This window comes from Tenrec ecaudatus, chromosome 12 (genome assembly GCF_050624435.1).
Source record: "Tenrec ecaudatus isolate mTenEca1 chromosome 12, mTenEca1.hap1, whole genome shotgun sequence".
Lineage (NCBI taxonomy): Eukaryota > Metazoa > Chordata > Mammalia > Afrosoricida > Tenrecidae > Tenrec > Tenrec ecaudatus.
This window is the reverse complement of record NC_134541.1, coordinates 1,148,201-1,163,320: the sequence shown is the minus strand read 5'-3', so window position 1 is coordinate 1,163,320 and position 15,120 is coordinate 1,148,201. Positions and strand designations below refer to the sequence as shown.

The 15,120-nt window shown below is 45.3% G+C and overlaps 1 pseudogene; it reads left to right on the top strand.

Moving 5' to 3' along the window:
- Positions 1-39: 39 nt before the first annotated feature.
- On the top strand, positions 40-1,658 carry LOC142422272 (mitochondrial import inner membrane translocase subunit Tim29-like; annotated as a pseudogene).
- The last annotated feature ends 13,462 nt before the right edge of the window (positions 1,659-15,120 follow it).

The window sequence follows — 15,120 nt, the reverse complement described above, 5'->3', positions numbered from 1 at the left end:
AAAAAAATACTGGGAGAACGGACGCCAGGCCGGAAGAGGATGGCGGCCGCCGCTCGGAGGAGGTTTTGGACCCGAGGCCGCGTGGGCGCGTCTGGGCGTCTGGTCCCGCTCTCTGCTCCGGGACTACCGCCGAGCGAGCCCAGCCGGCCGAGCGGCCCTGTAAGCCGGGCTGCTGGGCGGAGCGGCCGCGTGCTGCGCGCTGGCGCCAAGCGAGGCGTCCTTCGAGGAGGCCCTGCTGGATGCTTCCGGCACCTTGCTGCTGCTGGCGCCGGTCACGCGCAACCGCGCCGCCGAGACCTCCGTGCAGCGACTGCTCTGGCTGCGAGGCCGCGGTCGCCTGTGCCACCTGAGCCTGGGGCTCTGCTCGCTGGTCTACGAGGCGCCCATGGACGCCCAGGCCAGCCTCTACCAAGCCTGCTGCCGCCACCTGCAGCCCCGCTGGGCCGACTTCCCGGGCCGGATACTGGACGTGGGCTTCGTGGGCCGCTGGTGGGTTCTGGGCGCCCAGATGCGAGACTGCGACATCAATGACGACGAGTTCCTGCACCTGCCGGCCCACCTGCGCGTCGTCCGGCCCCACCACCTGCACTCGAGACCACGATGAAAAGTTCCAGCCCGTGGTGCTCACGGATGACCAGGTGGACCAGGCGCTGTGGGAGGAGCAGGTGCTGCAGAAGGAGAAGAGGGACAGGCTGGTCCTGAGCCAGGCCGACGCACTGGGGCAGCCCGAGGCCCCGAGATGAAACACCTCGCGCAGTCGGTGTGCGGGGACCTCCAGGCGAGATCCCGACAAACGTGACATCCTCTCTCGCTCCTGGGCAGTGACGTTTTCGAAGGGTCTGTTTCCCTCTCACCCGAATCCCTGTTCACGGACGTTTATCCAGAGTGGCCTGGTTCCAAAAGTCGAGGATTGCAGAGGGATGTGTCCATGTAACTAACGAAGTACTTCCCATCGTTGACGCCAGAGCTAGGGACCAGGGTGCGAAGTGCTTTGGGCTTCACAACACCGCTACCCCACCCCCCAAAGTACCACATTTATCCTCAGGTGACTCCCAAGCTCACTTAAGACCATTCAGATGTTTGTTTTACCTAATTCAAACGGAGATGTTTTAATCCTACGATTGACTTTTGACTTTTCAGTTTTTATAGTAACCTCTTCAACTTTTCATTTGTGAACATTGGAATTGTGGCAGGCCCAGTGGAAAATTGGGAAAAGAGATCTGAGCCAAGCCTTTCTCCCAGCTTCTCCAACTTGGAACAGCTCACACAACGAATTTAATGTTGAATTTAATAGCAACCCGAAAATACTGTTGGTACAACCCTCTGGGTTTTACTGAGACAATTTTTATTCTACAGGAGTTTGGGGTGTCTTTTTTTTTCTTTGTCAAGGAGGTTTGAAATGCTTTATTTATTAGAGTGGAACTCTGGTTCTGTTCTACTTCAGTAACCCTGACAACAGTCCCATAGCTGATAGAGAATCAGCAAGTCAGTGATCAGAGCTGGGCCTTACAAAACCACACTGCTTAGGGGAGTGAGACTACCTCTATTGCTAAGGTGACTGGCTGGTTAATAAGTGAGGAGATAAAATACTGTCATGTTTGTACTTGTTTGTTTTGTCACTTGTAAGTTTTGACATTTGGACCTTTCGTTCATAACATGGATGCGTTAAAAATAAAAAGGCAAGAAAGACCAAAAAAAAATACTAGCTTCTGGGCAGAGAGGTCAACTTGGATAGTTATGGATACAGTTTTGTGGGGATTCAAAACAATAATCTTACTAGATTTTCCCAAAGGAGAAAGGCCAGTCACGGGGTCTTTTAGGAACAACATTTAAGGATATTGAAATCCAAATCGGTGAGAAGGGCAAAGGAAGTTATGCTGAGGAACTTCCCCCTCACACTAATGCACCTGTTCATTCTTCTGGGGAAGCAAAGGCTACCTGATAAGAATCTTATTGGAAACTCTTACCCCATCACCTAAAGCCCTGATCTTCCCTGTACAAAACGACTTTTGTTCTCAAAACTCCAAGTTTATTTAAAAGAACACTACCAAAGTGCCATGGAGATGCCCACACTGCCGTTTTGACATGACGGACTGAAGAGCACAGAATCCTGTGGGGAAGGGCGAGAGAGATGGAAACATTGCATCAGAACTGTACAGAATTGGATGGAAGATATGTTGAGAAACAATAGCTTCACATTTTTATAATTTTGTTTCATAGATATTCTATGAATTTGTAGCAATGTCTTTGACTTATTCTCATATGAGAGAATCCCAAATCTTCACAAAATATTATTCATGTTGCCAGAATGCATGCAAATAAACGGGAGACTGTGAGCCAGTCTCTAAAGAAATGATAAGCAATGGAGGCTGTTTAAGGCAGGCTTCTCTAAGAAACAAAACCAGGACACACACACACACACACACACACACACACAGGTTTATACAGTGAGAAGTTATATACCAGCTAATTAGTCCGCTCAGCAGTACAAAGGGCTCAATTCAACAGCACTTCCATAGAGCAGTTAACATACAGGAAATCCTTTAACTCACTGTGGACTGCTGGGTCCAAGGTCAAGGAAGCAGACAGTGGAGTCCTCCCTCAGGCAAGGCAGGTAGTCTACTCACAGGCAGCAAACAGCACAGTGGGTCAACAATAGGAGCTTAGTGAAGCAGGCCCAATGAGCTATCAAACTCAAGCAATGCAAGGCGACAGGCTCCATCAGCCCCAAGCTCAAGTGATGCACACACCAGCAGCGTGGTGAAGCAGGTCTCAAAGGAGCCCCAAGGTCTAGCAACACCATCCACAAGCTGGCTTGGTCCACAGGTAGTGTAGCTCACAGGTTGAGGCAGAGGACTAGCTAAAGCAGCAGCAATCTGGTCGAATCACCAGAGAGCAATGGAGAGGGAGGCAGGCTTTGCAGGGCCCTTTATCTCTTTGGCCTCCAATCAAACTGTGATCTGATTAATCCCACATGTTCCTATTGGCCAGGTTGGCACAAGAAACCTAACTATCACAGAGGCTGAACCCAATACTGAGCCAGATAGTAGACTTAGGAAATAATGTTATTCTTATAACTATACTTTCTGATGTAAAGAAACGTGCTTCTAAGGAGTGAGAAGATAGCAAATCTGTAGAGAATTAGCAACTTTTCAAAATGAGAATTATAAAACAGAAAAACAATGTATTAAGTATAAAGTTCACTTAAAGACACTAACAGTAGAATGGAAATGACAGAGGGAAAAGCCAATGAACTTAACGTCATATCAATCAGTGAACTTGACAACATATCAGTAGAAGTTATTCAACCTGAATGAACGAATACTGAAAAATTATAAACAGAGCCTCAGAGACCTATGAGACAATAGAAAACTGTCTACTGATACAGGTATAGCATTTAAATCACAAGAGGAGAGAAGACAGAATATAGGTCCAAAAAAAGAAGGAATGGCTGAAGTTTTCTATAGTTGGTGAGAGACATCAATTCATAGGCTTAAAGACTGCATAATTCACAACCAGGATAAGCTCAAAAACACACATTGACACATTACAGTAAATGTATGGAACCCAAATATAAAAGTAGACATAGAAAAACAACGCATTACATGCGAGAGGAATGATACATTGAGTTATTGTTAACTTCTCATCCGAAACTATGACGACCAAGAGAATGAAGCAACAACTGTGGAGTTTAAAAGAATAACCTGCTAACCAATTTGCAGACTTGTAAAATATCCTTCAAGACCAAGGGTAAAGTTATACTGACCATCACAGCCAAATTAAAAAGACAATAGCAGATGCTGGAGAGGCTGCAGAGAGATCGGAACCTCATACACTGCTAGGGGGACTGTAACTACGTACAACCACTGTGGAAAGCAATATGGTGCCACCTCAAATAACTGGAAATAGAAACTGTATCTGATCCACCAATCCCTTTGTTGGATGTGTATCCTAAAGAAGTAAGAGTCATAACACAAACACGTTCAGTAAGTAATGTTTACAATAGCAAGGTGGAAACAGCCCAAGTGCCCATCAGACAAAGAATGGATAAAGAAGATTTGATACTCTAGGAGCAGAAAGAGAAAAAGGGAGGGGGGTTGTGTTGGCAGCACTCCCATAAACCCACGGCACTTTCTTTAAGCAGTGCAGCAAGCATAACCCCACAAAGTGACCCGGTAAAGAGGGGCAAAGATTCTCTGTGAGCCCAGGGACAGGAAGCAGAGTGGCTTTGGTGGGCAGACATGCCAATTTTCCAGAAGAAGTTAAAACCACAAAGATTGTTTTGAGACTTGAATGCGTTGAGCCCAACTGCAGATCTAACACTGGTGTCTGTTGAGACGCGCAAGCGTTCTGAACGGGGAGGAGAGAAAAAGAAAAATGGCCAGGTGATCCAGTTCTAAGCTTCATCACGTTTTATTGACAAAACGATAAAAGTTTGATGCTACATTCAAAAAAAGAGAGCAAGAAACTTGGTACATACCCACAATGGAATATTATGCATCCCTTAAAAATGACAAAGTCACGAAGTACAATATTAACTGGATGGACCTGGGGAACATGATGCTGACTGAAATTAACCCATCACAGGAGGACAACGATTACGTGAGATCACTGTTATGAGGCAGGGAGACTTTCATACCAAAGAGAACAGACTTTGGGGTTTTCCAAAGGGAGGAGAAAGCCATGGGCAAGATGGCTGATGGGGGAGTTAGCTTGGGTGAAGTGGGAGCTGTGGGTCCATGAGAGGGAGAAGAGAAAGCAAGGAATGGGGGAAAGGTGAACTATTAGGGAGCTTGATTTGCAGTATAAAGTGTTGAATACAAAGTTGATGATCTGAAATGTAAACCCCCACCTAATTTACAATTTTTAAAATATTGTTTTAAAAAAAGAAATAAAGGGGGGAAATGAAAGTCCTTTTCAGACAAAGGGGTGCTAAGAACATACATCACCAGCAGCAGTTAGTACAAGAAATGCTAAGGAAATTCTTCAGGAGAAAAGAAAATGATGTCAGGCAAGCACTCGATCATCAGGAGAGAAATCCTATCAGAAGCATCAGAATGGCAATTAGCTGGGCAAAAACAAAAGACTAGTTTTTCTCTTTATTTAAGAGGTTGTATCATGTCCCCGAAAAGATGTGCTGCAAGTCCTCCCCTCTGAGCTCAGGGTGGAAGAGTGGTCGACAGGCTCATCGCTAACCAAAAGCTCCCCCGTAGGAACTTTTCAGCCATCGTTTGGAAGAACATGAGGCAGGCCACTGATTGCTGTCAGATGGATTGACTAGATGACTGTGGGGTTCCTGGTTCTTCATGCCTGTAGTTATACTCCCATTTGAGGAAGGGCTATCCTTGTTATGTTAATGGGGCAGGATTAGTGTAGGGTAAATCTTGAGTCAATTTCTTTTTTGTATATAAAATGGAGGGGGTGGGGGATGTGAGCTATCAAGTTAAAACGAGAAGACGGACAGCAAGCACAGAGAGCTCCAAAGAACCAGGAGACAAGGACTTCTAATGCCAACAGAGAGGGAGCAGTCTTCCCATAGATCCAGCACCCTGAGGTAGAAGCTCCTAGTAGACTGTGAGAAAACAACTTTTCTGGTTGCTAAAGCCACCACTGGTGGAGTTCTGCTCGGGCAACCCTCATGACAAAGACAGAATTTGGTATCAAGAGTAGGGTGGTTCTCTAGCTCACTAGCCTCAAGTCAATTCCGGCTCATATTGACCCTTTCGGCAGGGTAGACATGCCCCTGTGGGTTTCCAAGACAGATACCCAAACTGTGGAGGAGCTTTTGGAACAGGATAATGGCTAGAGGTTGAAAGAGTTTTAAGGTGCTTTAACAGTAAAAGCCTAGGTGGCCTCAAAGAGGCTGTTGGTAGAATAATGGACATCAAGACCAACTCTAGGGAGGACTCAGAAGAAAGTGACCTGTAGAGAAAAGCTATATCGTCTCAGAAAATACATATGGCACCCGCCCCAGAAGGTTGCTAGAAATATAAACATCAAGTATGCTTCTGGAGAGGCTTTAAAAGAAAATAATGAACTTGCGATTGGACTAAGGAGGAAGGATGATGCTTTTTATGAGGTGGCAAAGAACTTGTCTCAACTTTCTTCAAATGTTTCTTCAAATGAAAGGTAGCACTTGAAACCACGGCTCATCTGTCAGTTTGTCATTCTGTAGTGATTTATGAGTCCCAATGATCTGGAAGCCATGCCTCTGTGTTTCCAATGCCAGCAGAGTCACCCATGGTGGACAGGTTTCAGAACTTGCAGGTGAAGACAAATGAGGAAGAAAGACCTGGCTATCTACTCCTAAAAATCTTGGCCAATGATAGCTTATGACTAGCAGCACAACGCTGATCTCATGCCAGAAGATGAGTGTCTCAGAGTGAAAGGCACACAATATGATAGGCAAGAGCTGCCTCCCCAGACTGGGTTCTCCCTTAAGGACGGAGCTGAAGGGGAGCTCTTGGGAGCTTCACTCTCTGATGTGGTATAACTCAAAACGAGAAGAAAGAAATGCAATCATCCATTAATAGTCAAAATGTGGTATGCACAAAGTTTTAGGAAATTTTAAAGTTGTTCAAAAACACAATGGATCATTTAAAGATAGATATCCTGGACATTAGTGCACTGAAAGGGACTAGTATTGGGCCATTTAGAATCAGACAGTCTGGTCTATGATGGCAGGAATGGTCATTTGGAGAAGAGCATCACATTGTCAAAGGAGAACATCGTGTGTGTGTGTGTGTGTGTGTGTGTGTGTGTGTGTGACTATGGTGGGAGTTTGCAGGACAGATCATCATTTTTATGTTCAACAACTTACAGACCTCCCAGTGATGTGTCCAGTCTCCATAATGCTTGTCCATCTCTCTCTCAAAGGATGTTTCCCCTGCACCCAAGTTAGCACCTGTCTTCCCTCTAGCCTGTGACTTCCCTTCCCTCCAATCCCCATCAATGTCTATTTCTTTTAGTGCGAAAAACTTTTGTTGTTTTTAACAGTGGCCTCATACAATATTTGTCCTTTTGTGATTGACTAATTTCACTCATTTCACAATGTCCTTCAATTCCATCCATGTCATGAGATGTTTCACAGAGTCGTCATGATTCTTTAACACGGTATTAACATAGGATTCCATTGTGGGTATGTACGGCAGCTTATCTACACATGCTTTCCTCGATGGACATTTAGATTATTCCCATGTTGTTGGGATCCTGAGGAGTGCTGCACTGAACATGGCTGTACGTGTATCTGTTCATGCTTTGGTGCGTGTTTCTTTAGGGGATACACCAGGTACAGGGATTCTGGGGTAGATGATACTTCTGTTCCCACGGTGGTTGCACTGCTCCACCACCCCTGCAGGCCCCAGGGACCCCAGTATCCCTGCGCCCTCTCCAGGATGTGTTCGACTCTGTCTTATGAGCTTGGCTATCAATGCCCAGGTGAGGTGGTATCTCATGGTTGCTTTGATTTGCAACTTTTGGGTGGGCAGTGATTGAGAGAATTCCCTCTTCTGTTTGGTGACTGTCTGGATGTCTTCCTTGGGGGACTGTCTGATCGTGTCCCCTGCCCAATTTTCACTGTAGGGTTTGTCTTTTTCTGGTTCAGGTGCTGAAGTTATATGTAAATGTTACAAATTAGTCCCTTGTCTGATATCTCATTGGCAATCACCCCCCCCCAGTCTATGGGTTCTCTCAAAAAAGAATATATTAAGAGCTATCCTTAAGTAAAGCCCCCTGATGACTTAGTGGTTAAGAGTTGGGCTGCGATGGGCAATGTCCACCATTCAAAGTCTCCAGCCCGCTTTGAGGGAGAAAGACAGGGCTTACTATTCCTGTCCACAATTCCAGCCTCAGACACTCCAAGGGGCAGTTCTACTCTGTCCTATAGGATCACTATGAGTTGGCATCGACTTGACCGATGGCTGTTAACATTGGTTTTGGTATCCTTAAGTACAACACTGCCAGCAACAGGATAATATCCATACCTCTACAAAAAAGACCTATTAATATGACTAGTGTTATATTAATCATATTAATATGATTAGTGTGCACCAGAAAATGCTGCCAAAGTCCAGAATTGACTGAATATGCAATCTAAATTATTGATAAATGGTCATTAGAATGGAGAAGTTAAAAACCAAGCAGAATCAGTAGTTGAACATATGATCTTGGTGATAGAAATGACGCCAGGAGATCTCAGAATAGGATTTAGAAGCCCAGCAGCTTATTCATTGAAAATCCCTTTTTCAACAAAATAAATGGTGACTGTACCATGAACCTTGACTAACGGACTAGCTTGGATTTTAATTAACAGCATCTGTGGAAAGAGGCCCAATGGAGAAGCTCAAGATTACCAGTTGGAACAAGACAAAACACCAACTGCAGAACAATCTATTAATTGTTGATGTGCAAGTGAAAATTGTAGTAGAAGAACATCAGGATAAGTCTATGAGAACTAAGCCATGACCTTGAGGATATCCCATCCGAATTCAGGGACCATCTCAGGAATAGACTCTAATGACTGAAGACCAGACAAGTCATGGGATGATGTCAAGGACATCATTCATGAGGAAGCCAGGAAAAAGATACGAAAAAAGCGAAGACCAAAATGGGTATCAGAAGAAACTCTGAAACTTGTTCCTTTTTTTTTAACTTGTTCTTGAATGTTGGAAAGCTAAAACAAATAGGAAATATGATGAAGTGGAAGAGCTGAGTCGCAATTTTCAAAGATCAACTCGAGAAGACAACATATTATCGTGAAATGTGCAGATGCCTGGAGTTAGACAGTCACAGGGGGACAGCATCCTTGGGACTTCTCAAGCTGAGAGGACTGGAGGAAGAATGCCACCCTGAGGTCGAGAGATCAAAGGTCCTCTTGGCAAAATATTAAAGCTCTGGGAAGCATCCAAAAGGATGGAAGGAGGGAGGGGGTACAGGGGGGCTGATGTCAAGGATGGAAGGAGGGAGGGGGTGCAGGGGGCCGATGTCAAGAACCTCAAAAGAAAGAAAATGTTTTGAAGCTGATGGTGGCAGCAATTGTACAAGACTGCTTGATGTGCCCCACCACACCAAGGAAAACACTAAGGGTTTGCAACAGAACAGCAAGGGGAACAGAGCAAGGAAGGCCCCAGGGAATACCAAAAATAGACTTTGGGGCCCGGTCATAGCACCCCATCAGACTCGACTGGAAAACACTCCTAAAGGTCAACAAACAGTCCTTGAACTAGCTATAGACTTTTCTTTTCTTTTCTTTGTGTCATTGGTTTTTTGTTGTTGTTTTGTTTTCTTTTGTTGCTTGGTTTTGCTCTGTCTTGTTTTTGTGCATGTTATTATCTCCGCAGGTCTGTCTAAGTAAGATAGGCTGGATGAACAATCTGGAAGAGAAAACAACGGGGACTGATAGTTTCGGGGGACATGGGAGAGAGAGGTGGGGGGAAAGGAAGTGGTGTTAACAAACCCAGGGACAAGGGAACAACGAGTGATCCAAAATGGTGATGAGGAGGGTGTGGGAGGCCTGAGAGGGTTTGATCAAGAGCAATGTAACAGAGAGAAATTACTGAAACCCAAATGAAGGCTGAGCATGATAGCGGGACAAGAGGAAAGTCAAAGGAAATATGAGGGGACCAGTTCTGCCGCGTGACATTGAAGACAGAGTCGAACGACGCCTGGCCCGGCTTCAAAGAAGCTGGACGGTGGGAGTTGGCTGCCCAAACCCGCTCTCGACATGTATTTGGACTTGTTTGATTGGCCTTGCCATAGTTATTTGGAGTGGTTTTGGGAAAGATTCTAAAAAAGTTTATCATCTTCTTCCACGGTTTTTCCCTTTCCTTATCTTGGTTACCGCATAGGGGGCAGAATACGGCATCCCCCCTCCAGGAAATAACCCAAAGAGAAATAGAGTTCCTGACCCTGATTTACTTTATACAGGGGCTTACAATGAAAATTGCATAAGAATAGTTAACAAAGAAAGATGTACAAGTTCCTTTTAGTAGTTTAAGTTTTATGGAAAGGTTAGCAAAAAGAGGGCCTCCGGGATGTTTGAAGTCCACTGAAGCAAAGCTACCTATTGTGAGGCAACTCATACCTTGGTACAGAAAGACTTTTGGGAGTTTAATTTATGGGAACTTAGTGGAAAAGTAAGAACAAGAAGTGAAAGCCCTAAAGAACAGCCTAAGAAAGAACAGCCAAAGCCTGTCAAGTAATTTTTGATGAGATGTATTAATGTTTTATTGATTTCCTAGTTAGAAGAATGCGCCCTAGTTGGATGAAGTATGCTCAGTTATTGTTAGAAGGTTTATGTCTCTCACCCTTGTATGAGAAAGTTTCAGTTTCAAGATGTACTAATTTTTAACCAAGAATCATGATGTGATTGATGTAACTTGTTACGGTCTTGTGGCCTGAGAATTTCCTAATGTATGCTCTCAGACCATAAGCCTTAAGCCAAGAAAAAGAATATATAAGTTGAAGCTTTACATGAATAAAATTGAAACAGTCGCCGCAACCTTTGAGTTGTGTGATTTCTGTCTCCCACGCATCGAAGCCTTACCCACCTAGCGGGGGACCTGAACCCGCTACGGCTGGACCATGGCAGAAATAGAGGAACTAGGAGGCAAAGGGCATTTATAGAGGTCTAAATAAAGGCATGTACATATATAAATATACTTATATATGATGATGGGGAAATAGGTTTGGTGCATATATTTATAGGTTTAGTATTAAGGTAGCAGATGAACATTGGACCTCCACTCAAGTACTCCCTCAATGCAAGAACACTTCGTTCTATTAAACTGGCATTCCATGCTGCTCACCTTCCTGACACAATCGCTGAAGATAAAGCAGGTACATAAGCAAATGTGGTGAAGGAAGCTGATGGAGCCTGGCTATCAAAAGATATAGCGTCTGGGGTCTTAAAGGCTTGAAGGTAAACCAGTGGCCATCGAGCTGAGAAGTAACAAAGCCCACATGGAAGAAGCACACCAACCTGTGTGATCACAAGGTGCCACAGGGATCAGTTATCAGGCATCAAAGAACAGAAAATCATATCATTGTGTGCCCATCTTCCCAATTGCTGAAGACAAAAGGGTGCATAAGAAAATGAAGTGAAGAAAGCTGATGGTACCCGGCTATCAAAAGATATAGCATCTGGGGTCTTAAAGGCTTGAAGGTAAACAAGCAGCCATCTATCTCAGAAGCAACAAAGCCCACATGGAAGAAGCACACCTGCCTGTATGATCACGAGGTGCCAAAGGGATCAGGTATCCAGCATCAAAGAACAAAAAATCAAATCATTGTGAATGAGGGGGAGTGCAGATTGGGGACCCAAGACCCATCTGTAGGCAACTGGACATCCCCTTACAGAAGGGTTACAGGGAGGAACTGAGCCAGTCAGGGTGTAGTGTAGCAACAATGAATCATACAACTTTCCTCAAGTTCCTAAATGCTTCCTGCCCCCACCCACTATCATCATCCCAATTCTACCTTACAAATCTGGCTAGACCAGAGGATGTACACTGGTACAGAAAGAAGGAAGGAACTGGAAACACAGGAAATCCAGGGCGGATGATCCCTTCAGGACCAGTGCTGAGAGTGGCCATACTGGGAGGGTGGAGGGAGGGTGGGGTGGAAAGGGGGAACTGATCACAAGGATCTACATATAACCCCCTCCCTGGGAGATGGACAACAGAAAAGTGGGACTGTGTAAGCTATGACAAAATAATAAGTTTATAATTATCAAAGGTTCATGGGGGAGGGGGAGCAGCGAGGGAGGGGAGAAAATGAGCTGACAGCAAGGGCTCAAGTAGAAAGTAAACGTTTTGAGAATGATGATGGCAACAAATGCACAGATGTGCTTGACACAATGGATGGATGGATGGATGGATTGTGATGAGTTGTACGAGCCCCCAATGAAATGATTTTTTTAAATACTGCTTGATATGACTGAACTATGAAATGTTATGACATCTGTAAGTGTTCCCAATAAAATGATTAACCAAAAAAGATGGTAGGAATACGAGGGATCCCCCCAAATCGGAATTTTTTTCCAAAACTATGTATTTAAATTTTTTTTACAAAATTGTTGTTTTTACAAAACAACCTTATCACCTTCAAAGTACTCTCCATGACACCATACATTTGTCAAATCTGTGATTCTGTTCTTGGAAACATTGTTCAAACTCCTCTGTGTGGATGGCCTATAGCACCTTCCTTATTTTGTCCTCACCTCTTCCACGTCGTCAAATTGCTGACCTTTCATGTCCCTCTGCATTCAGGGACACAAAAAGAAGTCCCACAGAGGGAGGTCAGGGGAGTTAGGTGTGTCAGGTGAGAGGCATGCTGTTTTTTTTTTACAAAAACTGGTGCACCGAGATGGCTATGTGAGCAGGTGCGTTGTCATGGTGGCAAAACCAGTCCCTGTCTGCCACAAATCAGGCCTTCTTTGCTGTACACTGTTACACAATCTTTTCGGAACTTCTAAATAAAACGTTTGATTAACAGTCTGACCTGGTGGCATGAACTCCAATTGCACTACAAGTTGACATTTTCATCTGTTTGAGAAGTTGATGGACATCCAGAATGAGGTTTGTCATGCATCGACATTTCACTTTTTTTGAAGTGAGAAAACTACTCGTACACTTGAGTTTTCCCATAGCGCTGTCCTTGTAAGCTGTGTTCAACATCACAACAGTTTCTGTAGCAATTTTCCCAAGCAGGAAACAACATTTCGCAGCCTCACACTGTTCTCTTAAATCGGCCATCACAAAAAATGTGGTTCAGTTGAAACTGCTTTTCTGAAAAAATTCACTGTGACCAAAGACAACCTTCCCAGGCAATGCCACTGGGTGGACTAATTCAGAGGTAAGTTGCTTGATGCTCTCCTAGCAGGAAAAATACATACTACAAAAGCTCTGCTCTGTCTAATGCAATTCGGATTTGGGGGTACCCCCTCGTACACAGAGTCCCTGAACCTGTACTCCTGAGCATTCAGCCATTTCAGAAGGTAGCCTATGATCAAGAACCGAAGGTATGGAAGGAAGAAATCCCAGATGCATTGAAGGCATTGACAACACACAAGGCTCTGGAAACTGGTAGTATGCCAACTGAGATGTTTCAACAGATGGGTGCAAGCTGGGAGCCCTGACTCATCTGTGCCAAGAAATTTGGAAGACAGCTAACCTGGCCAGCTGACTGGAATATGTGTCCGTTCCCAAAAGAACTGATCCAGTAGAATGTGGCAATTATAAATTTAAGGAAAACAAGCAAACATTAATAGTGCCCACAAGTAAAATGTTGCTGATGGTAATTAAACATGGTTGCATCAGTCCATAGACAGGAACTGGCAGAAACTCAAGTCATGTTCAGAAGTAGAACAAGGTATCTCTTTACTGATGTCAGAAGGGTCTTGGCTGGAAGCAGAGGCTATTGGAAAATGAATGCCTGTGTTTTATTGACAAAGTAAAGGCACTTGACTGTGTGACCGTAACAAGTTATAGGTCGCATTGCAATGAATGGGAATTCCCAAACATGTAGGTGTGCGCAGGCAGAACCTGCACAAAATCACCAGGGCAGTTGTTCAAACAGAACGAAGGACGTGCAGAAGCAGTGAGTGTGCATCGGGAGTCTGTCCTTTCATAGTGTTTATTCGGTCTGCACGCTGAGCACACCAGGAAGCCTTGGTGGCAGCGTGGGCTAACCATTGAACTGCTAGCTATACTGCAAGGTTGGTGGTTCAAGTCTACCAGCTGTTCCTCAGGAGAAAAATGAGGCTGTCTGCACCCATAAAGATTTGCAGTCTCAGAATCCCTGAGGAGCGTGTCTACTTTATCCGACATATAGGGTCATGGTGAGACGGGATTGACTCGCAGTAGGTTTGGTTTCTTGTGGTTTTCCCCCCACCACTACCGTTAGAATATTCTGTCTCACGGCACCCTGTGTAGGGTCCCAAGGCCCTGGCTCTGTCCGGGAGCAAAGAATGTCATCTTCCTCCAGTGGACCAGCGGTGGGTTTGAACTGGCAGCCTCGTGGCAGCTGTCAGATGTACTGAGCACATACCGGGCGAGGCTGGACTGGAAGGACTGGAGGACGTGTCCCTAACAGCCTGCTGTGCGTGTGGAGAGAGAACCGGAAGCATCTGCTGATGAAGGTCAAAGACCATAGTCTCCAGTGCAGATTGCACCTGGACATCAAGAGAACAAAAATCTTCACAACCGGACCAATAAGCATCCTCGTGAGCAGCAGAGGGGGGAAATCGGAGCTGTGGAGGACTTCATTTTGCTGTGTCTTTGGAGGCGTCGACCCAGAATTCGAAGGAAGCTTGACTCTGGGCACATCTGCTTCCGAAGGCTTCTCTAAAGTGTGGGAAAGAAAAGCTGTCGCCTTGAAGACCGGTGTCCAGGCAAACCCCAGTAAGTGTCCACTGGTTTCCATACATGTGCAAGCCCGAAGAATGGATGCACCTGAATGCTGGTGTGCGAGAAGACCATTGGAGGAGACACTGACTGCCAGAACACAAACACGCCTGTCTCGGTAAAAGCACAGTAAGAATCATTCGTCAAGAGAGGCTGTCAAGCCCTGGCCCATGAACTTGGGACATGTTACCACAAGGGACCAGGTTCTGGAGAAAGACATCATCCTTAGTAGAGTGAAATAAAACGCACTGCCCTTGTGTCCTTTGGAACTCATTCCAACCCTGCAGGACGAAGTAGGACTTCCTGGGGGCTTCTGAAGCTGCAGATTCTGACAGAGCAGAACGTCTAGTCTTTCTCCCGAGGAGCAATTGGTGACTGTAAACTGCTGGCCCTGTGGTTGGTGAGTAGCGATCCCTAGGCCCCGACCGGGGTCAGAGGCAGACCTTCATCAAGATGAATGGGCACAGTCACAGCAACAGTGGCGGGGACCTGAGGACAGCTCTGGCCAGGCTGGAGTTCATTCTGTGTGCACGGTCACTGGGTACAAGCTGGAACCGACTCCACGTCCCCAAGGGACAACCACAAGAGGACCTGGAGGTCTGGTTGATGAGATTCCTAAGCTCAATCTCCTATGGGGCCTTTGGCTTCTTGCTACTTAAAGTGGGAGAGGAAAGGAGATGGGCTTAGAAATGAACTGTGGTGTACAATCTCATGTTAC